Source organism: Lissotriton vulgaris, chromosome 3_1 (assembly GCF_964263255.1).
Source record: "Lissotriton vulgaris chromosome 3_1, aLisVul1.2, whole genome shotgun sequence".
NCBI lineage: Eukaryota > Metazoa > Chordata > Amphibia > Caudata > Salamandridae > Lissotriton > Lissotriton vulgaris.
This window is the reverse complement of record NC_141689.1, coordinates 1,424,572,599-1,424,599,283: the sequence shown is the minus strand read 5'-3', so window position 1 is coordinate 1,424,599,283 and position 26,685 is coordinate 1,424,572,599. Positions and strand designations below refer to the sequence as shown.

Genomic DNA, 26,685 nt, shown 5'->3' with positions numbered 1-26,685 from the left:
TTTGGGGGTTGTGAGGGCATTAGCAGGCCCATTGTGGGCAGCCCCCACCCCTCTTTTATTAAAAAAAACATCCCCAGTGTCTAATAGGATTTCTGCCCCTTGGGGGAGGGGGGCATACCGAGGGTAATAACCTCCATCTGCCCCACGGGAGGGACTGTCCCAATAGTGTTTGGGGGTGGCATTGGCATGCCTGTTTTGGGAAGCCCCAACGCTACATATTAAAAAAATTATCCCTGGTGCCTAGTGGGCTTTCTTCCTCCCAGGCGTGGTAGAAAGACCGATTTTGTTCCAAAGAAAGTTGGGGGGAGCAAAGGCCCTAACCTAGCAGGCTTTCCGCTCCCCTGGAGGGAAGTTCGTGGGATAGTGCCCCCATATCTCCCGGAGGGGGACAGAAAGATTGTGTACATTTTATTTTTGGGGTGGTGGGGACAATGGCATGCCTATTCTGGGCAACCCCCACCTCTACCAAAAGAAAACAACAGTCCCTGGTGCCTAGTGAGATTTCTACCCCCTTCTGGGGGGGGGGGGGCGGGGGGGGGCAGATTGGGGACTATTGTCTCCATATGCCCCCCAGGGAGGCAGAAGATCTGTTCCAATTTTTTTGGGGGGGTGACTGGGGGCATTGGCATGCCAATTCTGGGCAGCCCCTAAACCGACACTAAGAAAAAAATATACTTGGGTGCCTAGTGGGCTTTCTGCCCTGGAGGGGCAGATTGGGGGCTATTGCCCCCATATACCCCCAGATGGGGGGCAAAAAGACTGTGCCCGTTTTTTTGGGGGGGGGCTGCTGGGGGCATTAGCATGTCCATTCTGTGGAACCTCCACCCCTACACAAAGAAAACAATTGTCCCTGGTGCCTAGCGGCCTTTCTTCTCCCCAAGGGTGGCATATCAGTGGTTGATGCCCATATCAGCCCCCCGGTGGGAAGGAAAGACTGCCTATTTTATTTTGGGGGGAAGTGGGGGCATCAGCATGCCCATTCTGTGCAGCCCTAACTGCTACCCAAAGAAAACAATAGTCTCTTGTGCCTAGCGGTCTTTCTGCCCCCACCTCCCCCTCCCGGGGGGCAGATCGGAGTCTATTGTCCCCGTATGCCTCCTAAAAGGGAGCCAGAAAGACTGTGCCAATTGTTGTTTTGGGAGGTGAGGTATTGCCATGCCCATTCTGGGCAGCCACCACCCCTACACTACCCCTACACTAAGAAAAAAATAGTCCCTAATGCCTAGTGGGCTTTCTGCCCCCCCCCTCCCCAAGGGGGTCAGAATCTGGGCTATTTCTGCCATATGCCCATGGGGGGGGGGGCAGAAAGGCTACAGTCCCCACTTATGTGGGGTGAAAGCATGGCCATGACCATTGTGAGCAGCCCCCACTCCCCCTTTATTAAAACAATATTAATCCCTGGTGTCTAGAGGGCTTTCTGCCCCCTGTGAGGCTGATCTAGGGTAATAACCTGCATCTGGAAGAAAGACTGCCCCATTTGTGTTTGCGGGTGACATTGGCATGCCCATTTTGGGCAGCCCCCACCCCTACATATTAAAAAAAAGTAATCCCTGGTGCCTGGTGGGCTTTCTGCCCCCCCCCCTTCCCCCAGGGGCAGATCGGGGGATAGTGCCCCCATATGGCAAAATTACTTTAGTCCCAATTTATTTCTTTTGGGCGAGGGCATGGTTTTGCCCATGATGGGCAAGCCCCAACCCTATTTAATAACATAACATTTTTAAAAAATGTCTTGTGTCTAGTAGGCTTTCTTCCCCAAGAAAGGCTGTCCCATTGGTGTTTGGGGGTGGGGCATCGGCATGCTCATTTTAGGCAGCCCCAACCTCTACATATTGAAAAAAAATCCCTGCAGCCTAGTGGGCTTTCTTCCCCCCAGGTGGGGTAGAAAGGCCCCCTGGGGCGGCTGGTGACATTTGAAAGTGGTGAGGCATAAAATGATTGGCATACTGTAATGTTACGAGCGAGCGCAGCGAGCGAGCACGAACCACCATACGGGGGGGGGGGGGGGTGAAATTTTGAAAAAAGAGAAGAAAAATGGTGCATTTTCAAGCAAATTTGAGAAAGCAGGAAGGTTAATAAAGCAATTGTGAAAGTGCAGTTATTACATTAATAAAGAGATGTCATATAACATATGTAGCTGCTTATTCAGTATAACCACAGCTTATTCAGTATAACCACAGAGCTTCATTACAAACTTCGAGATATGACATAAGATGTGCATCCTTCTGTTTCTACACCCTTAAGATCCTCAGAAAAATCTTTAAGTGGTCCTGATCAACACATGCAGAACTTCACCCAGAACCACATCTCCAACAGGTTGGACTACGGCAATGCAGTCTTTGTCAGCACAACTGGCAACTGACTAGAAGACCCCAGACCATATAAAACATAGCAGCCAGACGCACTCTCATCCTCCTCCCTCCTCCTCCCACACACAAATATCCCCTCACAACTCAGAGACCTCCATTGGCTCCCTGTTCATAAACACACACTCAAACTCCTCACACACACAAGGCCTTGGACAGCCTAGGGGCACCTCCTACCTTAGGAGCTATATCAAATTCCACACATATACCTGAAATGCCATCTCGGCCAGCCTCCTACTTGCACATGGAGAGCCAGAGGTGGAGGGAACGATGGTGCGGAAAGGAACGTGTGAGAGTAAGAGAGCTGACCTAATGCCCATTGTTAATATCATTACAAAACGAAAGCAGAATGGTTTAAAAAGACCACGTTTGTGAATACAGAGCCGCTGTATGCATTTTGTTTTCCAATGCACCCAACAAGCAGGTATTTCAGTACCTCCAGGAATAGTGTGCTTTCACACCCAGAGAAAACATGGTTGTTCAAAGAGCGAGGAGGAAACAAAAGTAGGGCTTCACTGGCAATGACTGTAATGTAGCGCTAATGTGTTTAGGTGTGAATAAATCAATCCGGCCACCTTGCTTTAGTTAGTTAGGTATTTTTCATATTTTGAATGTATTATTTCTCTCTACCCTGAGGCTGCACTTAGAAATGGAAAAATGTCAGAAAAGCAAGTGTTTTTCTTTTTTGGATCCATTTCACAAGGGAGCAAATAAACGAAAGGAGGAAAGAGAAGGTAATACATGTTTAAATAGTCAGTGGGTGAAATAAAATATGATGCCAGGGCAACACCCATCATTCAGCTCTGCCAAAAGCTTAACCGCCTAATCAGTGGAGGCACCTTCAGCAGACAGCTAGACCTCTGCCAGGCGGACTGAGATCTTTACTTATGGCAGGCGGTCTTCCACCACAGTGATGGAGATGGAGGCCTCAACTAGCTGAGAGTGCTAGCAGACTGCCCACCAGACACGTGTTCACCCGATTAAACTAGGCCAGCCCCCTTATGACCAGTAACTAGGAGTTATCTTCTTTAATAAACCTACATCATATAACCGACGTGGCCTGCTTACCAAGGAGTTATCTTTATTTTTCACACCCTGTTTCCTTACAGAACTGAGAGAGCGCAATTTGAATAAAACGTATATCCGAACCATATTCACAAGCATATCGCATAAACGTAGAATCTATAACGTGAAGTTAACACTTGTAGCGTAAAATTAGCCGATGTAACCAATGTAATAGGAAATGTATCTGTATCCATTCTAGAAAGAGTATTAGAATGAGAAAGGCCCGTATACATAGTGGGCTAATATAGAAATGTATAGTAATGCTTACGAACAGTAGAACGTGTAAAACTGAATATACGTGTGTAATCATGAAACGGAGAAAACGGCGAAACGTAAAGTGACGAAATGAGCAGAGAATGTATAGCACTATGTAAGCACGAGAATGTAAAGGTTGCGTTATATGTAGAATGTATTCACTTATAATCATTGTTTTGCTAAAATTCGAATATATATAAATGTGTGTTAAAGGTTATACTGTGTAGAAGAGTTTGAAGGAATGTTAGAAAAGGTTTGGTCATATGTGATTTTAACCTAACTGACCAAGAGTTCGCAGGAGTGTAGTCCGCTGTATGTAATTTAGTGGGCTCACAGGAGTCGTGAATAGCCTTGATCTGAATGTGCGAGACAAGAGTCAAAGGTCTTGCTAGATTTAAGGTGACAATGCTGGACGAAGTTTATGGCCTAAACGTGATAAGAGACGCTTGGAATTTGAGTCTTGTTTAGAAATAACCGTTCACAGGACCAAAGAAAGTTAAGAACATAGTCGTAAAGAGTAGAGTTCTGCTGAGGTGATAGACTTTTGTTCCGAAAGTGTCAATTGGAATGTCAATGAAGTCACCAGCAAGAAGACGAAGATGGCGTCTAAGGAGAAGGGTCAACTTAACGGACGACACGAAGAGATGAAGCTATGGAAAGAGCAAAGAATGACATCACGGGGAAAGTACGTGGTGGGCGTCGAAGGGGCGTTCCACCCATACTGTGATTGTGTATTTTAGGGACAGTACCCCGGGGAGAAGATAGCGCAGATGACTTGAGCAGGTGGCCTGAGAAGTCAGAGAGAAAGAGCAGAGCGCAAGAGAGCAGTAGGCCGAGGACCCTTAGAGAGCAGATGGGTAGGCAGAGAGGGTACTGCTTTTCAACATAAGTTACCATTAGGGGTTAAGAGAGTTTGAACTTCTTTGGAAGTCAAACTGCTGACACCTTTTTTAGGTAAGGAACTTGTGAAGTAGGGATGTCACCTAGTACAGAGTAGGGACAGAATTAACTTGTTTATTCTCTTTTTGTAGATGACGCAACGGAATCACATTGTGTCGATGCTTTTTAATCTGCTGATTCTGGAATTGACTTTAATTGTATTCTTTTGTAGACTAAGGTTCTTTAGGGAATTTATGTTCCTTCTAGTTCCTGTATACTTGTTGAATCTTATCCTGAGAGGATTGTATATGCACTTAATTCTGATTTTATATTAAACTTTTAAAACTTCATCAGTCGTAAGTGGTCCTTCAGAGTTGCGTCAGTTTATGGGGTTAATTTAACCTATGCGGGGTTTGTCTTTTACTCAATGACAGAAAATAACCGATCCAAATTGATGAATGAGATTAGTATCTAAGTGATCAAAAAGGGTATCAAAATCTCATTCCCCGCAGTTGGTAGCAGAGAAAGATGGTTTTCTTCTTGAGGAAGACAACCTAGGTCAGGTCTAGATTACCCCAAGGTCCCTAGTCATCGACGACCAGAAGAAGAATCCCTGCCGAAGAAGGTGCTGACGGTGCGTCGAGAGAAAAGCAGCAGAGTCGGTCGAGAGTGAGTATAAGGGTCATGCGTTGTAAGATTGCGGTATTTTATGTTGTACCTGTGTTGTAATGTCAAGCGCAGTTTAATGCCTGTAGTGTGATTGAGGGAAGGTTGTGAGCGCGCGCAACCGGATAAAATCTTAAGTTCAAGGAGAGCTTAAGTGGTTCGGGTGTATCGAACACCCAGAGTAATTGTTCACCATTGTAAAGGGGGTCATGAGGTACCATTGATCGCCCGTAGGACCGATGATAGGGGGAGCTTAAGAGTGAGTGTATGAGTAACGGACGCTGGTCGTACGTTTACTGTGTGTAAGTAACCTATCAGTTAAGGCGAGTGTCTAACGTGAGAGGAAAGGCGTCTCGTCAGTTGAGGTGACAATTACAGTTAGACTGTGGCCGTACAGTCAGAGAAAAGTGATCGCTTGGACGGAAGTAGTCATTTTTCAGCGTATGAATGAAAACGCATGCAAGATCGTGAGACGAGTTGAGAAAGAAGGGGAATTGCTGCAGAGGGGACGAGTGACGTCAGCGTAGAGCCGCGCTGAGATTGGTCGGTCAGCGTAGAGTCGCGCTGGGATAGGCTGGTCAGCGAGAGCCGCGTAGGGATTGGTTGGTTTGTCATCGGGACGTAAATAAGGAAGAGAATAGAGGAAAATCGTAGATTATTGAAAATGAAGTGTTTTAAACGTTTAAGGGCGATCTTTAAGAGAGATAGGAGAAACTTGTATGCCGGAGAAGAAGCTCCACCAGAAGGCACACCAGCTTACCATATGGCAGTGAATGTAGGCTTACACTCAATATTATGGATCTCTGAGTGGAATAAGCTAACAGAAGGGAATAAGGAACTGACGTTTCCGAGATACGGAACGTTTAAGTTGGAAGTATTGAACCAACTGAAAGCGGTAATGCTTGCAACAAGACCTCTACCGAGGCCAACACAGTTCGAAGCCCTTAGTGCATGGTTTAGAACAGCACATGAAAAGAGCGTGAGTAGACGCCAGGAAAGAGTGAGGCGATCGGTAAAAGCAGTGCAGGATACTAAATGGGACGATGAAGCTAAAAAGTGGAGGGTGCAAAAGATAGAAGCAGACAAACTGTTCACAATGATAGAAGCTACGGGAGAAAAGAAACCTCTAGAAGAAGATGAGGATAGCGAGCCAGATGAGTATCTGATAGAGAGACTATTAACAGATAGACCACCTCCGTACAACAGAGAAGCCGAAAGTCCCGAATTACAGCAAGGGGACGAGGCTAGATGGGGGGAATATAAATCGCTCCCAGTAACAGAGTGGGATGCCAAGAAAGGTGAGGAAATACCTCAATCTAGTCCCGAACAGAGAGTAGTGGGAAGATTCGTGGTCCAGAAGGTGCCAGAAACACAGCATGCAAGGTCGTATCAAATGCCCGACGCTTTACAAGTACCTGTTACCATAGGCCCTATAGTGTCAATCTACAACCCAGAGGGGGTCCAGCAGGAGGAACAGGCACGATGGGACAGAGAAAGGGCAGAGATAGAGGGAAGGAATAATACGATCAATTCCCAGAGGCAGTTGCTAGGACCAATGAGTCGGAGTACCCCACTAGATTCCGCAACGGGTCCCTGGATAGAACAAGGGGGTCAAAGAGGACAGATGGATCTGAGGGGACCGAAACCGAAATCCTATAAGGAATTAAGGGAATATTTGAGAGAATGGGACGCTGCCGAAGAGACACAGAATAAAAGATTAGAAACAGGAGCAGAATGGAGAGACCAAGATAACAGGATCCTCTCTCACTGCGGAGCTGGCGAAAGCAGCCCTGAGTGGGAGGGAGGGAGTCAAGGAAGCAGAGGAGATACTTGCCATACTGCCAGTGGCAATAGGCAAGTGTGCGACGACAGGAGTGCAGGGTGTGGGGGAGTGCCTCGCGTCATCCTTAGTGAGGGGGAACGAAAGACGCAGGAGTACCGAGATAGTTTCAGGTGCACTCACCATGCCCCGAGAGAAAACGTGCGACATTGGAATCACGGGAACATGGAGAGTCGTGAAGGGTCTCGCCATGCATCCGGTGATCAGGGACGAAGTCAGGAGAATATAGGGAGTCGCGAAACGTCTCGCCATACATCCGGTGATCACGAACGAGATCGCGGGAACATGGAGGACCGTGAAGGACCTTTCCATTTATTAAGTGACACCAGACAGCAAGGAAGTTGCAGTGATGTAGAACAGAACGGAAGATCTTATCTCGCATCTAGAGAGACCGAGCCGAAAGGACAGAATGTAGTAATGGGGAATAGATCAATGTTCCACCACACCCCAAGGGAGGATGAAAAGCTTGGGATCTAGAGAGGTGGGAACAAAGAGAAACAAGAAGGACGCCTCATAACTCACCTGCACCGAGACGTAGGGCTCGTAGTGGGGGTGAGAGGGATGTAAGCGAACCACCTAGGACTGAGGTACTGAGAGCTGAATTAAAAGCAAAACGGCTTGATGTAATGAGTTTAAAATCGGACTTGGATGAAATCATAGACGGCACATTGCCAATGGAAAGGATAGAGCTGTATGATCATGATGAAATACTGTTTATATCTAAGGATGTTACTCGGAAAGCAAGGTCAGCTCATGAAAAATTATCTGAATTAGCAGACAGGTATATGATAGACATGTCACGAACTAAAGCGTTACAGGGTAACCATAGGCTAAATTGCACGGATCAAGATCTGGATGATCGTAGGACGATTGGGCTGAAAGTACACATAAAGGAACTGATCCTGAGTATCAGAGTATGGAGGGATTTGGATAAATGGGACGAAAGATGGTCTAAGAGGGGATCCGTCAGAAGGAGTACACTTGTGAGGTCCCAAGATGGAGAGCTAATGCGAATGGAAGCTTTCCCTTTGCGAGAAATCGCGAATGGAAGCTACGTGCATGTACCCTGGAGTAGGGGGGATTTAGCGGCATTTACCAATTCCTTTCCAAAACTCAGAGAGAACCCCGTCGAGTGGTACAAGCAGGTAGAGAGGTTCGTGAAGATCTCTAAGGTACTGTGGATCGATTTGAACACCCTGTTTGATATCGTAGTACCCGGAGATTTGTGGACGGCATGCAAGCTTAGTGTCGAATGGCCCGCTTGTGAGCCTCCGAGAGATGCCAGGACGAATGGTCCATCAGATAGAGTCATGGAAAAGTACAAGAGAGTAATAGCATGGTTAAAGGAGAAAGTGCCAGTGCAGGACATAGACTGGGTTAAGATAGATCGAACAACTCAGGAACCTAAAGAGACCGTTCACGAGTTCTATGAGAGATTGCTGAAAGCATTCAAACAGTACAGTGGGTTGGATGTAATGGACCCCAAAGACATAGGACAGTTTGTGTCGAAGTTCGTCCTAGGATTGAGGCCAGACATAAGCCTGATGATTCAACAGCATTTGATTTGTTGGCAGAACAAACCTTTAGATGAGATTCTGAGGTATGCGAGGTACTGTAGCGATGAAATAGACTCAAAAGCAAAGAAACTTAAGGAAAAGCTGATGTTGGTGCAGATGCAATCAGCTGGAAAGGGTGGACAGCGGCAACAGGGAACAGGAACCCCAGGAAAGAAACAGAATAACAAAAGCAGAGATGAGGAAGAAAGACCGAGACCGAGGGTAGATATCGCAACACTTAAAAAGACAATGAGGTGCCATCAGTGTAACGAGGTGGGACATTGGAGACGCGAGTGTCCCTATAATGTCGAGACGGGGGAATTAGAACAGGAGGAGGATGAGGTTCAAACCAGGATGGTTAAGGGAGCAGCAGTCCCGAAGGGAAAGTTTATCAAAGGGGGGACTCAGACTCCTCGAGCCCCGTTCCCTCAACCGCCTCGCATTACAAATGGAGGGAAAACCTATAGACAAATGCCATTGTTCGTAGGAGGAGAAGAATGCTACTACGTTGATCCTCTTACAGGGCAACGAGTAAATAGGGAAGAAGACTGTACTCTAGGAGCAGCCCTGGAGGTAGACCAGAGAGGACCATACGTAGAAGCTGAGGTGGCTGGATGTCCTACGACCTTTTTGGTAGACACGGGGGCAACTCGATCCACTTTGAGATCGGCGGTAGTCCCAGGTTTGCCAATGTCGGGAGAGACGATTCAGGTGGTAGGAGTCGCAAACAAGAGAATGACAAATCCTCTAACTGAACCAGTATCAGTGAAGATAGGGAATTACAGTGATGAACATCAGTTTGTGATCTGTGATTCTAGCCCTGTGTGTCTGTTAGGAAGAGATCTGTTGTGTAAACTAAATTGCACCATATATTGCACACCTGAAGGAGTAGAAGTGCAGACGAACGACGATGATGCTGATTTTAAGGTTGTAAACTCGCAGGAATGCGTGGAACTATATCCTACCCTAACGGTGGAGGAGCTTCCACAGGACTTGAAGGAGACAGTGTCAACCGAGGTGTGGGATTTTACTGGAGAAGAAATAGGATTGATTAAAGGGGTAGAGCCAGTAAAGATCATGGTAAGACCCAATGCTGAGTATCCGAGAACACCACAATATAAGTTGACACCGGAGACGACTGCAGGAATAAAGCCTGTGATCGAATCCATGATTAAACAGGGAATACTGAAAGAGATCGTGGGAAGTCCATGTAACTCTCCGATTATGGGTTTGCAGAAGCCTAGTGGAAAATACAGAATAGTGCAGGATCTTCGAAAGATTAATAATATCGTTGTTTCATGTTGTCCAGTGGTACCGAATCCATCAGTGATATTGTTTCAGATACCGTTCCAAGCTGAATGGTTCACCGTGATAGACTTATGCCAGGCTTTCTTTTCGATTCCTTTAGATGAGGAGAGCCAGTATTTGTTCGCTTTTAAGCTGGAAAATCGCGTTTTAACATGGTGTCGTATCCCTCAGGGGTATACAGAAAGTCCATCGATTTTTAACCAGCTGCTGAAGAAGAATCTTGAAAGTCTAGTACTGCCCAAGAACTCGGTTCTAGTCCAGTACATAGACGACCTCCTAGTGGCGTCAGAAACTGAGGAAGCTTGCAAGGTAGACACCATCACCTTGTTAAATCACTTGGCCGAGAACGGACACAAGGTGTCTCCAAGTAAATTGCAGTATTGTCTCACCGAAGTGCAATACTTGGGCCATAGGATTGAAAAGGGTAAACGGAAGGTGTCTCCAGACAGAATAGAGGCGATCATGAAAATGAACGCGCCTAAAACACAAAGAGAAGTCAGGATGTTTCTAGGCATGGTCGGTTACTGTCGACAGTGGATAGCCAACTTTTCACTGAAGGCAAAACCTTTACTACAACTGACGCACAAAGGAGTAAGTGATCCGGTACCATGGGACAAGGATTGTTTGATGGCATTTTTGCAGCTGAGGGAGGACTTGTGTCGTGCCCCGGCTTTGGGAATGCCTGATTACGGAAAGCCATTCTTGCTTTACTGCTGCGAAAGAGAGGGTTGCGCTTTAGCAGTTTTGGCCCAGATACACGGCAATGCGCGTAGGCCAGTTGCTTATTTTTCGGCTACATTAGACCCAGTAGCCGCAGCGTTGCCCGGATGTCTCAAATCCATAGCTGCAACGGGTGTCAGCATTGAAAGATGTGAAAGTGTGGTTATGGGACATCAGTTAGTGGTGTACGTACCGCATTCTGTAGAATTGTTAATGACCAGGACTAAGACTCAGCATCTGACGAATAGCAGGCTCACACGCTACGAGCAAGTCATATTGGCTGCCGAGAATGTGACCCTAAAAAGATGCTCCGTCTTGAATCCTGCTACGTTGATGCCACTTCCAAATGAGATTGACGATGAAATTTGTACAGATCATGACTGCCTTGATGTGACTGAACTATGCACCAAACCGAGACCAGATATCGTAGATGAACCATTGACTGACCCCGATGAAATATTCTTTGTTGATGGTTCATGCGTAAGAGACGATATTGGTCAGCTGAGAGCAGCATATGCAGTTTGTACAATTACCAGAGTCGTGGAAGCCGCTTGCCTGGAAGGAGTACATTCCGCTCAGGTAGCTGAAATTATTGCTTTGACCCGTGCCTGTTTAGCAGGTAACAAAATTCGAGTCACCATATACACCGATAGCCAGTATGGTTTCGGGGTAGTTCACGATTACGGGCAGTTATGGTCTCAAAGAGGTTACATGACCTCCTCGGGTTCTCCAATTAGGAATGGAGAATTTGTGAGATTATTGTTAGAGGCATTGCAAGGTCCGACAGCCATAGCAGTTGTCAAATGTGCCGCGCACACGAAGAATGTAGACTTTGTGTCGCAAGGCAACCGTTATGCTGATGAGGTAGCACGTTACTGTGCAGAACAAGGTTATTCTCACACCAATGTAGAAGTGGGAGGAATACAGGAAAGAACTGAATTGACTATGTTGTTAGACACTGTAGATACATGGGACGAGTTGAAATGTGTTCAGGAAAATGCACCAGATGATGAGAAAAAGGGCTGGGAGACAGCTGGATGTACAAAAAGTGAAATTAACTTTTGGATTTCTGCAGATGGGAGAGCAGTTTTACCAAACGAACTTGTTAGTCCAATGGCAAGGAAATTGCATGGATCAGCACACATAGGTAGAGATGCTATGGTGAGAGTATTCAGACAAACGTGGTTTAATCCGAAGTTTAGAGTAGCGGCAGAAGCAGTATGTCAGCGTTGTGCGATCTGTCAGCAACTAAACGTAGGAAAAAGAACACCAGTCACGTTGAGTCACATAGGAAGGTCTGGGGGGCCTTTCAATAGAATGCAGCTGGATTTTATTGAAATGCCCAAGTGCAATCGACTCAGATATGTGTTAGTGATTGTCTGTATATTTTCTAGATGGGTTGAAGCTTACCCGACACGTAGGTGCGATACACTTACAGTAGCAAAATTGTTGCTTAGAGAGTTGATACCGAGGTTCGGGGTGCCATCCTCTTTGGAATCGGACAGAGGAACTCATTTCAATAGCGAAATAGTGAAGATGCTATGTTCAGCTTTGAGTATTGATCAGAAGCTCCATTGCAGTTATCGACCAGAAGCTTCAGGGATTGTAGAACAAATCAACAGTACAATCAAGTCCAGACTCGCCAAAGTTTGTTCATCGACATCCCTGAGTTGGCCTGATGCACTTCCATTGGTTCTTATGAGCATACGTAGCACACCAGATAGGAAAACAGGTCTGTCTCCACACGAGGTGCTAATGGGAAGAGCTATGAGATTGCCATCGGTTCCGACTGCAGCCTTGTTGAACATCACAGACGATTTGATCTTGGACTACTGCAAGGGACTATCTGATGCCATTAATTCTGTGTCCCTCCAGGTCCAGGCTGCAGAGGTTCCATCAGCACAAGACTTGTGCCATGACCTGTGTCCAGGGGACTGGGTCCTGGTGAAGAAGCATGTCAGGAAGAACTGTCTAGACGTGCGCTGGCGAGGACCGTTCCAAGTCATACTAGTTACGAACACTGCAGTAAAGTGTGGAGGCTTGCCCAACTGGATACACGCCTCACACACCCGAAGAGTGCCAACACCTCTGGAAGAAACAGCTCCTCTCTCGGATGAGAATCCAGCGGAAAGCGGAGAAGCCACAGAGGGGGAAAGTCAAGCTGTAGAGGTGATCGAAGAGGCTGAGCCTGTGTCGGAGCAGGCTACCGACGACGGTCAGGACACCAGTGAGACCGAAGTCGTCTCAGAAGAAGAAAGTACCTGGGAGCTCGAGTCAGATACCGAACAAGCTGTGAGTGACCAAGAGACAAGTCCAAGAACAAGGAGCAGGAGGACAAGGAGTGACGAAGCCAGTTGGCCGGAGAGAAGGAGAAGGCCAAGCTTAAAAGCAAATCAAGAGAGAACCCTTGTCCCGATCTCTGAAGAGTCGGATCAAGAAGAAGAAACTACGGATTCAGGCTCTGAGAGTCCAAGAAGATCAAGAAGGGTATGTGTGCCCTGCAGAAGGTACGCCACCCCAGAGTGGACTTATCTAGCAGATGTCTTGGGGACAGAAATCTGGGAGAGTGAGAGAAGTGAAAGTGATCGATCTCGATCCATTTGTGGCAGTGGAGATATGGATGTTGACGCCTGGACTCAAGACTGAGGGGTTACTGACTTTCACACTTCCCATACCCCCATACCTAAGTCCGATCAAAGATCTAGTGCTAAATCGATTACAGTTTCCGACTTTTGGTCATCAAATACCAGAACAAGAAGAAAAAGTCATTCGTTTAGAATTATTGGAACATGTTATTAAAGCTGCAGGTACGAGAATCATTGTAGATGCATAAAGACTTTTGTGTTTAAGCTATAAAGAAGAAGATAACCTAGCGCCGAGTGGAAAGAAGAATAAAATTAGGGATTACATTTAGAGGACGGAGAAGGGTTAGGGTTGTCTGTTGCTGAAGATAAAAAGACATTGTTGTGAAAAAGAGACTTTGTTGATAAAGAGCACTTTACAGACTGAGAAAGCAAATAAAGAAAATAAAGACTTGCAAGGAAAACTTTTCTTCGCAAAGGAAGGGGCTACGCTGTTTGATAACATGGAGAATGGCAACCCAAACCGAAAAGCAAAATGCATAATAGGTACACTAATAGCAGTAGTAATTTTTCTCATTATTACAGTAGTTACCACATCGTACATGGTAGGACATGCAAGTGAAAAAGAGACAACAGATGTAAAGCCTGTAACGACTTTGAAACCTGCTCTTGTTGGGAAGAAGGAGGAGAGCAATGTCATCCGTGAAAAGGCGTTACTGGCAAATGAAGCTCGTAGGTTACACGTAGACGAGTCACAGGGAAATTTTAGGTCAAATGCATATGCCAAGCTATTGTATGAGTATATCGATGCCATGGAGGCCAAAGAATGTTATGTATGTATGCAATTGCCGGCTTCCGTAGACGAAGGCATCAGATATCATCATCTCCCACTGACTTATGGGATAACATGTAGTTTACTGCTCAGTATATTTTATGGTAGGGAAGGATTTGAGTACTACTTTTCAAATTATGATTCGGTACTGCCTGAAGTCCCGAATTATAAGCAAATGAATAAGTGGGACTATTATAAAAAGGAGGATAGATTAGCCAAGTTCTTTCTTCCTTGGGATACACTAGATACTTCATATGCACGTAGAAATAATCTGACTTGCAAAGTGTCAGAGGCAGAGAAAAAGTTCATAGGACAGGTAGATGACCGGTACAGAAGGCAGAAGATTCTAAAAATGTCAGGACAGTGGAAAACAGATTGGACCGAAGAAGAAAAAGCACACAAGAAGAAGGGTAGCAATGGTCCAATAGCTTTGGATAGAACGCAGAAAGGAAAGTTATGTTTAACTCGAGGCAAGACATATTATGAGAGTGTATTTGTAGGTGAAGTAAATTGCGAACATGCTTTTAGGTTAGAGTACTATACGAAAGATTTTATGAAAGGGATGCAAGCGATTCCTAATGTATATTTTGTATGTGGAAGAAATGCCTATGTAAAACTGCCTGACAATTGGTATGGTTCGTGTTACTTGGCAATTGTCTTCCCCAAAATATATCATGCAAAGGATTTAGCGATCATAGAAGGAAAGGCTTCGACAAGAACGAAAAGGGAAATAGGAGATGCTGAAGTAGTTGGAGACATATTTGGAGCGATGTTTCCTATGTTAGGTTTAATACTTAACGATGTTAAGATCAGGAGACTAGCTACAGTTGTAGATAGATTATCTGCAAGTACTGCAAGGTCATTGATGCTAGTAGAAGGAGAGATGCATTCGATTAGAGCAATGGTTCTTCAGAACCGTCTTGCTTTAGATGTACTGCTAGCAAAAGAGGGCGGAGTCTGCAAGGCTTTGAAGGTCCAAGAATGTTGTACTTACATTCCAGATAATTCAAAACCACTTGAGAAAGTCATACAAAACATTACACAGATACACCAAGAAATCGAAGATTTATCAAAAACAAATGTTTGGGAGAAAGTAGGTCATGGAGTAGGAAAGGTTGGAAGTTGGTTTGCCAACCTTGGTAAAAGCATTGTGTGGTATATACTAAAACCTATATTGATAGTATTGATTTGCATAATCACATTGTTGGGGTTAGTTAAATTGTACAAATGGTATAGGTCGAACCGGTTACAAAGGTCCATGAGAGAGCAAGAAAGGAGATTAGCTGCTTTGCAAGATCAACAGTACAAAAGTTTAAGAGCTCTCGAAACGATAAAAAGAGGGAATATTGTAACTAGTTCTGTGTAAAGTGTTATTCAAATTGCATTTAGTGATGACTCCTAGAGGTCATCAAAGGGGGGAACTGAGAGAGCGCAATTTGAATAAAACGTATATCCGAACCATATTCACAAGCATATCGCATAAACGTAGAATCTATAACGTGAAGTTAACACTTGTAGCGTAAAATTAGCCGATGTAACCAATGTAATAGGAAATGTATCTGTATCCATTCTAGAAAGAGTATTAGAATGAGAAAGGCCCGTATACATAGTGGGCTAATATAGAAATGTATAGTAATGCTTACGAACAGTAGAACGTGTAAAACTGAATATACGTGTGTAATCATGAAACGGAGAAAACGGCGAAACGTAAAGTGACGAAATGAGCAGAGAATGTATAGCACTATGTAAGCACGAGAATGTAAAGGTTGCGTTATATGTAGAATGTATTCACTTATAATCATTGTTTTGCTAAAATTCGAATATATATAAATGTGTGTTAAAGGTTATACTGTGTAGAAGAGTTTGAAGGAATGTTAGAAAAGGTTTGGTCATATGTGATTTTAACCTAACTGACCAAGAGTTCGCAGGAGTGTAGTCCGCTGTATGTAATTTAGTGGGCTCACAGGAGTCGTGAATAGCCTTGATCTGAATGTGCGAGACAAGAGTCAAAGGTCTTGCTAGATTTAAGGTGACAATGCTGGACGAAGTTTATGGCCTAAACGTGATAAGAGACGCTTGGAATTTGAGTCTTGTTTAGAAATAACCGTTCACAGGACCAAAGAAGGTTAAGAACATAGTCGTAAAGAGTAGAGTTCTGCTGAGGTGATAGACTTTTGTTCCGAAAGTGTCAATTGGAATGTCAATGAAGTCACCAGCAAGAAGACGAAGATGGCGTCTAAGGAGAAGGGTCAACTTAACGGACGACACGAAGAGATGAAGCTATGGAAAGAGCAAAGAATGACATCATGGGGAAAGTACGTGGTGGGCGTCGAAGGGGCGTTCCACCCATACTGTGATTGTGTATTTTAGGGACAGTACCCCGGGGAGAAGATAGCGCAGATGACTTGAGCAGATGGCCTGAGAAGTCAGAGAGAAAGAGCAGAGCGCAAGAGAGCAGTAGGCCGAGGACCCTTAGAGAGCGGATGGGTAGGCAGAGAGGGTACTGCTTTTCAACATAAGTTACCATTAGGGGTTAAGAGAGTTTGAACTTCTTTGGAAGTCAAACTGCTGACACCTTTTTTAGGTAAGGAACTTGCGAAGTAGGGATGTCACCTAGTACAGAGTAGGGACAGAATTAACTTGTTTATTCTCTTTTTGTAGATGACGCAACGGAATCACATTGTGTCGATGCTTTTTAATCTGCTGATTCTGGAATTGACTTTAATTGTATTCTTTTGTAGACTAAGGTTCTTTAGGGAATTTATGTTCCTTCTAGTTCCTGTATACTTGTTGAATCTTATCCTGAGAGGATTGTATATGCACTTAATTCTGATTTTATATTAAACTTTTAAAACTTCATCAGTCGTAAGTGGTCCTTCAGAGTTGCGTCAGTTTATTGGGTTAATTTAACCTATGCGGGGTTTATCTTTTACTCAATGACAGAAAATAACCGATCCAAATTGATGAATGAGATTAGTATCTAAGTGATCAAAAAGGGTATCAAAATCTCATTCCCCGCAGGACTCTTAGCAGTCATTAAAATAATTATCTTGCCGGGTTTGCCAGTATGGAGGATTTAAGCGGGCGATCTAAGCTGACTCCCCTTCAATTCCGGCACACTACTATGGAGGGGTAGGTCGTTTACTTAGGAGAAGCGAGCTAATGTAAGTTAGGGTGACCAACCGTCCGTAAATTTCACGGACAGTTCGTTATTTTAGTATGATGTCACAAGGCGTCCGTAATTTGAGGTCCCCAAATTACGGACGCCTTACAGACATCATACGTAAATCGAAATGGGAAATTTCAGTAAGGTATGCAGTTTCCCTGGGAGAGGCTCCGAGTGAAAAGCTTTCACTCGGGGCCTCTCGCACCTATCTTTCAAACTGTAGAGGCTGCCTGCAGCAGCCCCTCCCAGACCTCGCGCAGACTGTGGAGTGACCCATTGTCATTCTGAGAGTGCAGCTGATTAGCACTTATAGAATGACTTATAGAATGACTATGGGCCCAATTGTAGGGCGAGCATGCGCCTAACAATTTGCCGGAGAAGATGCCTGACAAGGGTTCTACACCAAAGTTGAAAGTCCTGGCTTTTCTGAAAGATAAGTTAGAAGGATTGCAGCGTCAGGTGGAGGAGGAGGTGCAAGCTGGCGTTACCCAGGAAGGCTCGTTGCTAAGTTTTCCATTTCTGAAGGGCTTCCTTGCGGGGTATGTGGTGGCCAAGCTCCGGGCCTCAGCTGTCCCAGGTTTTGCTATTTGTGCCTGGTACTATGCAGCTCGGAACTATGCTGTTCCTTACGTCAAGCAAACTATCCGTGATTACCTTAGCTCTATCAAGAAAGAGCGGCCAGAGGAGCAAAGCACCCCATATATTACAGCTCTCATGCTGCTAATCTTAAACAATTTGCACAATGAAATATGTGCACACCTTCCTAATGAGAGAATTGTAGGCTGTTTTATTGTTGACTCGGAAACAGCCGGTCTGCTCACACACTACGAATTAGACTTAGTTTGGGGGTCTATACTGGAACTAAGGAGCCTTTTCATTTCCTCTACTGACCTGAAGACTCTTAAGATATAGTTGTACTACTTTAATAGTTGCTGTATAAAGAAAAATTTGGCTTTATTTCAGCACAAATCTCTCATAATGGAAAGCGTACATTACTTCAACTGGTTTCCAAAGGTCAAGTTGTAGATATTTTTCTTAAATTCTAAACTATCTCTGAATTGCAAAGCAGATGAATGTGGGTCTGCTTCAGCCAGGTTCGTACTCTGCTTCTCAATGCTACGAGGTCTCTGCTGCAGTGTTTTCGTTTGGGAACATAATTTCTGTCGCCTAGTTTCTTGAGAATATGGTTCTGTAAGAGGCTGCAAATAAGAAACCCTCCTGCTCTACACTCAGCAAGTGGTTTAGTGCCTTTACTTTATTGTGGTACGAAAGGGGGTGGTGATGGACGGAGCATCTGAATCAATCAAACACTCACACCCAGTCAAAAGATCTGGGTTTAATCCATCACCATTCTTTAGCCCACTCTGCCACCCCAGTTCAAACATGGCTATATGCAAATCAGTCTGACCCTGTGCCTCATGGATTCAAGCAAGCCGGGCTGAAGACAGCTGGAATGCCAGAAACCGGTCCCCGGAAGCTTGTTTCCGGTCCAGGGAAGGCATGGCTTGGCAGTTCGGGCTGGACTGTTCCCATGAGGCACAGGGTCAGACTGATTTGCATATGGCCATGTCTGAACTGGGGTGGTGTGGAGTGCAAAAAAACGATGGATTTAGGCCCAGATCTCTGTACTGGGGTGAATGTATGACATTGTTCTGCATTCTGTCCATCAACTGTGGTTTTTGCATTTACTTTATTGTAGCATTGAAGTTTTGGATCAAATTTTAAGGACTTCATTTTAGATTAAGGACGGACTGTATTAAGTTTGGCCCAGAATTATCACAGCTATCTGCTTGCTTACCAAACAAAGTGTATTATTTCATCGGTCTGAATTTGCTATAAAATGTGTTGAGAACTTGCTAGTGAAGGCATGTGGTGTGCCTTCTCCTGCATCGGACTAAGGCAAGTCTTTCCGCTTTTGTCTTGGCACCATGCTGGAGAAAATAAAATAACTAACAGCTTTTTCACCGTACAGTTTAAAGTCAGATTTCAACATAGAAATAAAAAAATACTATTTAATGGTTATTGTTACATTAGCACAAAATTTTTTATTGCATAAAGGGCCTAATGTCGCTTTGCAAAGCTGCACGCATACTGAAAAACTGTGGAGTCCACGATTATCTTAACCTTATATAAACTTATTTTGACTTTTATTTATTTTGGTTGTCTATTTACTTACTTGGATATTATTGTGCCACCTCCTCTGGGGTCTGTAAAATGTATGTTTTGTCCCAAATTTTTGTCCTGAATTGTGACCTTAGTTCTGTCCTGAATTTTTGTCCTGAATTTTGACCCTTTGTCCTGAATTTTTACACTGACCGTCCTGAATTTGCACCCATGCCAGTTGGTCACCCTAATGTAAGTAGCCATTCCCGCATGCACATGGATCAAGGGAACAAACACGATCTAGTCTGAAGGCTCCACTCTCGCACATACTCATGGCGCCATTTTAACCATCATATTTCTATTGCCTAACAGAAACTCAGCCACTCACCAAGAGCACGCCGACGAAGCCCGATTTCCTTAATGAGGGGTATGAGTACTGGAGTGCATATGTGTAGTTATTGTGTGCAACACTATGTACAGGGAGCGCTGGAATATTGTGTGTGTGTGTATAGAGTTTACCACTATGCCCAACTGGTCCTCATACCATCCAGACCATAGCCATTTTTAAGATCATTTACACGCAGTGTATCACAGAGGTGACTCACAGGCCCACATGATCTTGGGCTTGCATTTCGTAGTCCACACCCGCAATCACATGTATAATCGATGCTTTTATAAATATGTACAAATCCTCACCTGGTTTATAATGCCTGAGCAGTATCCAGCCGGCACTGTGCATGTGGGAACTATAGGGCATTCCAATACAGACACTGCCTATAAGCTCCACTCTTCTGTACATCTGTCAGCTGCACCCTGAGATACGTGTTTTACTTGTCTCTGTTATTAGTTTACCCTGGCATAACATACAAACATGCCTCCCTCTTGTGCATGCTAGAGCGGCACAGTGCACCTCATTGGAATGATGTCTGTCCCATATGTGTTGTGTATTTTAATATCTTTATATTTGTGTGTTTCTCTCTCTATTTTTGTTTCATCAGGTTGGGGATAAGAACCCACATTGAGAGTTCGTATCTGCACAAGGACGCTTACATACCTCAAGACCGAGGTATTACAGGTTTACAGGACCGTCTTTTCCTGACACCTGTCCCTTTCTCTTTTATTTCACCTGCTTTCCGGTCCTGACAAAGCGCCTATGGATCCCTTATGGACTAACATAGAGCGCGAAACATGTTGACCTATTTTTTGTGTGGTTAATTCACTCCTGCACTAATTCTGAGTACAGCAGTTAGTTACACATCTGCTCTCTTTATTTGTTTCTAAGAGGAGCTCCAGGATCCACATCTATTTTAAAACTTACCACTCGGACCCCCGAATAAACACTGGGTCTAGGTACCATTTGGTAATTTTAATCCACCCACTCACTTACCTCCCCAGCCCTCATGCCCAAATGCGCAACTGCGGCGTCTCCTTAAAAGATCATCGCTAAAGAACCCTTTTGCGGGGCCAGTGGGGGACTGCAGCGCCACCCCCACGAGGAACAACGCCCGATAATGAAGCATGACACTTGCAAGGGTGTGTGAGGGCACTATATCCAAAAGGAGGGATTCCCCGATCACTATTTATAACCCAACCCTCTTTGAGACTGACCACTTGTTACTATTCCTCTTTACCAACACTAAACGTGCGATTTTGTGCTGGGGGGGGATGAGTTAGCGCCGCAAGCACAGAAGCAGTGAAAGTGAAAGACCTGATTGGCTCCTTTAATTTTCACTTTCAATGGAACGAAATCAGCACGCCCTTTGCACCGATCATCATTGCACTGAATTGTTTTTTTAATCCTCAGCTCCTGAGGCTGAAAAACAAAAAAGGAAATCCCTCTGCTGTGAACAGCAGAGGGATTTCCTGGTCATGTGCAGAGGACGGACCAGTTCCATCCTCAGCACACGACCAACATGACTGAGGACGGAATCGTGTCATCCTCAGCAAGGAGCAGGTTAAAACTATTGCAGCTCCTACACTAATTCTTTGGAATAATGTGGGGTAAAGTGTGAAGGCTTGATTCTCCATCAGATGGGGGCCTGATGCATTATAAAAGATGATCATTCAAAATAAAAAACTATTTTGACAATGAAACTTTTTTGTTTTGTTTTATTTTATTAAACTTTTTATTGGATTTTTGACAGATCAACATACAGCGTATATATCCTTTGTGAGCATATGCATCACCCACAACGTACATATGTATAAACCAGTAAAGTACAGTTACTGTGACAAAACATCTCTGTGCATATCCAAGCAAATACGTTAAATCACCAAAACTCCTGCCAACCCTCCTGCCTTCCCACAAACCTCAACCATGCGATAATAGTACTTCAGAGTCCCTCTCCGAGGTGACTCAGCAAGATCATGTGCTGCACAGCGGTCAGTTACAATCAGGTAGCATCATCGCAAAAGTATCATAGCTCAACATTTAGGTCTAACGGTGAAGTATTTCTTGGTCAGTGATAGTTCATTAAGAGTGTCCGCAGCAATACCACTCATGGAACATCACCCCTCAGATTAAATCAGGATGTGCCATCAGATACACTGTTATAGGGCTCCAAAACTCTTTAGGGCGAGAGACTTCAGGCAACTCTTCCTCATACACTTGCAACTAGTCCCTGCAATAGGCCAGATCCTTAAGCCACAGTTTTATAGTAGGAGCAGATCTCGATCCCCTTCTCTTCGCCACTGCCTGTTTTGCAATCAAAGTGGAGAACGCCATGAGGCGTCTATTGGCAGGTTTCAAACCTTTCACATACCCTAGAAGACATAATTCATGAGTACAGGCCACAGGCTCCAGCACCACCTCTGACAATGTACGAGCCACTTTTGTCCAGAATGCAAACACTGTCCCACACACCCAAGCAACATGATAGAAATCCGCATCCACAGCACCACATCGCACACACCCCGCTGATTCTCTCAGGCCATTCTTATGGAGTTGCAAAGGCGAATAATATACTTGATGCAGAAATTTGAAGTGAATGATCTTGAGGTTGCAGTGGGCCGTAAGTCGACATGTGAGTTGACAGCATGCCGTCCATACCTCCATCAAGATTGGACTACTTATCGCAGTCTGCCAGTGTTGGCTCGAACTCTTGCTCCCGCTGAGAAGCATAGTAAAGCCTAGTAATAAGTCCCTTATGGCTCTCCCCTACCAGCATTACCTGTAATGCCCGAAGAGCCGTAAGCTCCTCAGGAAAGTCCAGATGCGCATCCCGAACGACCTGCCAGACTCTAACGTACGTAAAGCGGAACATAAAAGTGCGTTTCACTTCACTCTGGGCCTCTCCAAGGGTTTTGAAGCTACCCTCCTTGTACAGATCACCCACCCGGACAATACTCGCAGCCACAAGCTCCTTTAATGTGGCGGGCTGCCGAGCAGCCGAAATCCCCGGATGTGAAGCTATGGGCAAAAGAGGGGCATATAAATATGGGAGCTGCACTCTAGCAGCTAAAGCCCGCCATGCCCAAAACGTGCACAGGGGGGAGTTTATTTCTTGCGGGGGTCCACCTGAGCCACCCGACAAAACCATAGCCTGCACCGGAATGGGAAGGACTGCATCCGCCTCAATGGCTACGTGACAATGAAACTTTAATGTGCATTTTGCACACTTCTAGAAAAATAACATTGAAACTCAGAAAAGCTGCTGTACCAGCATCATAAAAGAGTGCTTGGATTTATAGCTATAGAAAGTTTATTAGAATGATGAATTAAAAATGTTTATTAACTGATTACCCTATTATTTTAACAATTTATTTTGAAATAATTATGAAAGATTATTGATGGAAAATGATTTCTATTATGCATAATAACACAAATTACTGATATGAAGCAGAACACTCATATACCAAATGAATCTTTTTGTGTTGTAATTTTTTATTAAAACTTTGCATAATATCACATCAGAAAACAGTGACTTCAGTCACGTTTAACAATAAATAATCAAATATATTGATAAAAGTAAATGTGATTGAAGTCTCTTAAAGATTGATACAGATATATAAATATATAAAGACGTAAATAGGTACTAAGCCCAAAGGAAGGAAGGCGGGAGGAAGGGAAAAGGGAAGAAAGACAAGAAAGTCCAAGAATTAATAAATATACATATATCAAGAACAATAACATCAGGACTGACCTACAGTGAAGAATTAAAAAACTGTGATTTATAATTGGGAGACATATCTAATGCAAAATATCTTCAATGAATCACTATAAAGCACTGAAATATCAAACATATTATAGGCTAAATATGAATAATGAAATAGGGACTAAATATGCCTTATGCGTGTTAACATTTTACAATAAGCTGAATCTGTGCATATTTTAATGCTATTTATAGAGCAAATACAGTAACTAACAATTCTGGGTGTATACTTACCATTCTGTAGAAAATATAAGCTAGCCTAAAGGAAAAAAGGAAGGGAAAAGACAGGACCTCATAGGAAAGAAAAGTGAAGTATAATAAACTTGTTAGTAAGACATTATTGCCTATTTTCTATAAAAGGTGTAAGGTAGTAAAAATACTAAATATGACGGTCCCATTGGTATAATTGTTATAATGTTGCGGAATCAGGGGGAGGGAGAAGGTTAATAAGAAAGAATCATAATAGTAGAAGGAAACTGATATAGAAATAGATAAAAATATATACAGAAAGTATAGGATAGATGAATCAAAACACTACAAGTCTAACCATGTGAAAGTTGGAAAGGATAAAAGGTGGATTTATATATATATATATATATATATATATATATATATATATATATATATATATATATGTATATATATGTATATATATATATATATATATATATATATATATATTTCATCTCATAAATCTTTATTTCGGTAAACTTTTTCACCATAAAAGACATTTCATTTATAACATTCATAAAATTAGTAAAAAAGTAGGAATATATGCTTTAAAATTCATCCGTTGTCGATAAAAACAGAGTTTCTTGGTACAATATCATGTATATATATATATATATATCTATACTACTATTATAAAGAGAGAACTTGCACCTTTTGGCCAGGTAAACTCGGGAACCACAGCGCCAATCTACACACCCGATACATCTATGAAAATGTCAGGGTGTGTAGATGGACATAGGCTATATAAATAAAAAAAAAAGTAAATAAAAGAAATTAAGTTTGTAAACAAAGTAGTCCCTTGAAAGTAGCGCCGGCCGGGACCTAGCGCTGGCCGCTACGCGACGTGCGTGATGACGAAGGAGGAGGGTGGTGCAGTGACGAGCGGCTGTGCAGTGAGGAGCGGCGGCACAAGTAAGGAAAGGGAAAGTGAGACTGTGTGATGCAGGGGGAGGCAAGAAGGAGGCAGCAGTAAATGAAAATGTCGGAGCGCGAGTGAGTCGGGGCGGGAGGAGGGCGCGAGTGAGTCGGGCGGGAGGGGGGCGCGAGTGAGTCGGGCGGGAGGGGGGGCAGAAGTGAGTCGGGGCAGGAGGGGGGCGCGAGTGAGTCGGGCGGGAGGGGGGCGCGAGTGAGTCAGGGCGGGAGGGAGTCGGTGTGGGAGGGGGTCGGGGCGGGAGCGGCTGTACTGCCCCCTGCCCCTTTCTGCCCCAGGCAACGCTGGGGCGGGCTGCTAGTATATATATATATATATATATATATATATATATATATATATATATATATATATATACTATAAACTGGCCCTGAAACGCGTCAGACTTACTTGAGAATAAAGAGGGAATCTTGCAACTTTGTAACGGGTGCCACGAAGAAGCCGGAGGCTCGGGGCGCTGTGGTTGAGCCCTCCCGAAGCGCTTGCGCATCTTGCTTTCACATATCCCAACGGTCAGCCATGGCCGTGGTGAGGAGCTCCACTCCGGAGACGGATCAACGATCTATGCCACTGGAAACTGAGGTGAGGGAACTGTAATCGCCTGACAGCAAAACGACCCCTTGAAAAGAAAGCAAGTTGAAGATCACCCTCCCCTCCTACTTAAGGATGTAACGGATAATAATGATGACAAGTAATGCCACCCTACTAAAGGGATTAATAAACACTCACCCTACAGGACTTCAATTCCCATTAGTCCTGGTGTCGTAACTCCTCCCACTTAGGGCGGACGACGCCCTCTGATCAAATAAAACGTGTTTGAACAGCGTAAGGTGAGCTTGGCACTTTCTTAATCCAGTCCATAAAGAAGGGGCATGTTCTGGCCCCGAAACGCGTCAGACTTACTTGAGAATAAAGAGGGAATCTTGCAAATTTGTAACGGGTGCCACGAAAAAGCCGGAGGCTCGAGACGCTGTGGTTGAGCCCTCCCGAACGTGTGCGCATCTTGCTTTCACATATATATATATATATACCCATATACCTTTATGCACCTACAAATACATATATACACATGAATACATAAAGACATACAAGTGTTAATATGAAAGTATGAAGATAATCTCTGAAAGGATAATAGTTATTAGATATGTAATATGTTAGAAAGCAACCACTAGTATTGAACATTATCACTGATTGATTTGGGTTATTAACTACAAAAATTAAACATTATCATTTCCTGGGCCTAGGAAAGGTAACCATACTTGAAGAAATAAATCCGTCTGGTCCTGGAGATTATATATGACACATTCACAAGAAGCTGGGTGAATCATAGCTACCATCCATACTTCCTGCGATGTTGGGTTAAGCGATTTCAACTACAGTAAAATATTTTTTTTTGCTGTGGCTAAAGCTGTATGTAGAAGTCGGCGCTGAGGTTTAAGAGTGTTTGTGATTGACGTGTATCATTTAAAAGAATAGTGGGAGAGCTAACTGGAAGTTGCCATGGCATTGTAGTATGTAAAGCTTTACCCACATATTCCAAAAAGATTGTAACAACAGACATTCACAAATTGTATGGGATATGTCACAAGCAGTGTTATTACATCTCCAGCAGATAGCATGAGAAAGTAAACCAGCTTTATGTAGCTTTGTTGGTGACCTATGCCAATCATGGAGAATTGTGAATAAACAAAATTTTAGCCTTGCTTAACATGTGCCTTTATTCAAATCATCAAGGATCTCTATCCACTCATCATCATTATATGAATTGATAGTTTGGTTTACCATTTGGTACGTAATTCCTGTGATAGAGCTTCTGAAAAAAGATGGGATGTGAGTACTTCATATAAAGCGGACGTAACTCCTTTATGGTTTCCCCAGGTATGGAGATATGTTACTACTGGTGAAGACTGTAGCAACCAAGGATACGATCCTTATCTTCTCCGTAAGCATTGTCGAAGCTGCGTATATTTCCCAGATTGTAGGGTAGATAGACCAAATTCCTCTTGTAATTGTGTAAATGTCTTAAGGTCACCACCA

General features: G+C 44.0%; 1 protein-coding gene and 1 pseudogene across 3 annotated transcripts in view; one reads left to right on the top strand and one right to left on the bottom strand.

Annotated features, from left to right (window-relative positions):
• LOC147727989 (UDP-glucuronosyltransferase 2A2-like) overlaps positions 1–26,685 on the bottom strand; it is a 343,124-nt gene that overhangs the window by 64,660 nt on the left and 251,779 nt on the right. The window lies entirely within an intron of this gene.
• LOC147727991 (SLC35A4 upstream open reading frame protein pseudogene) lies at positions 17,588–18,144 on the top strand (annotated as a pseudogene).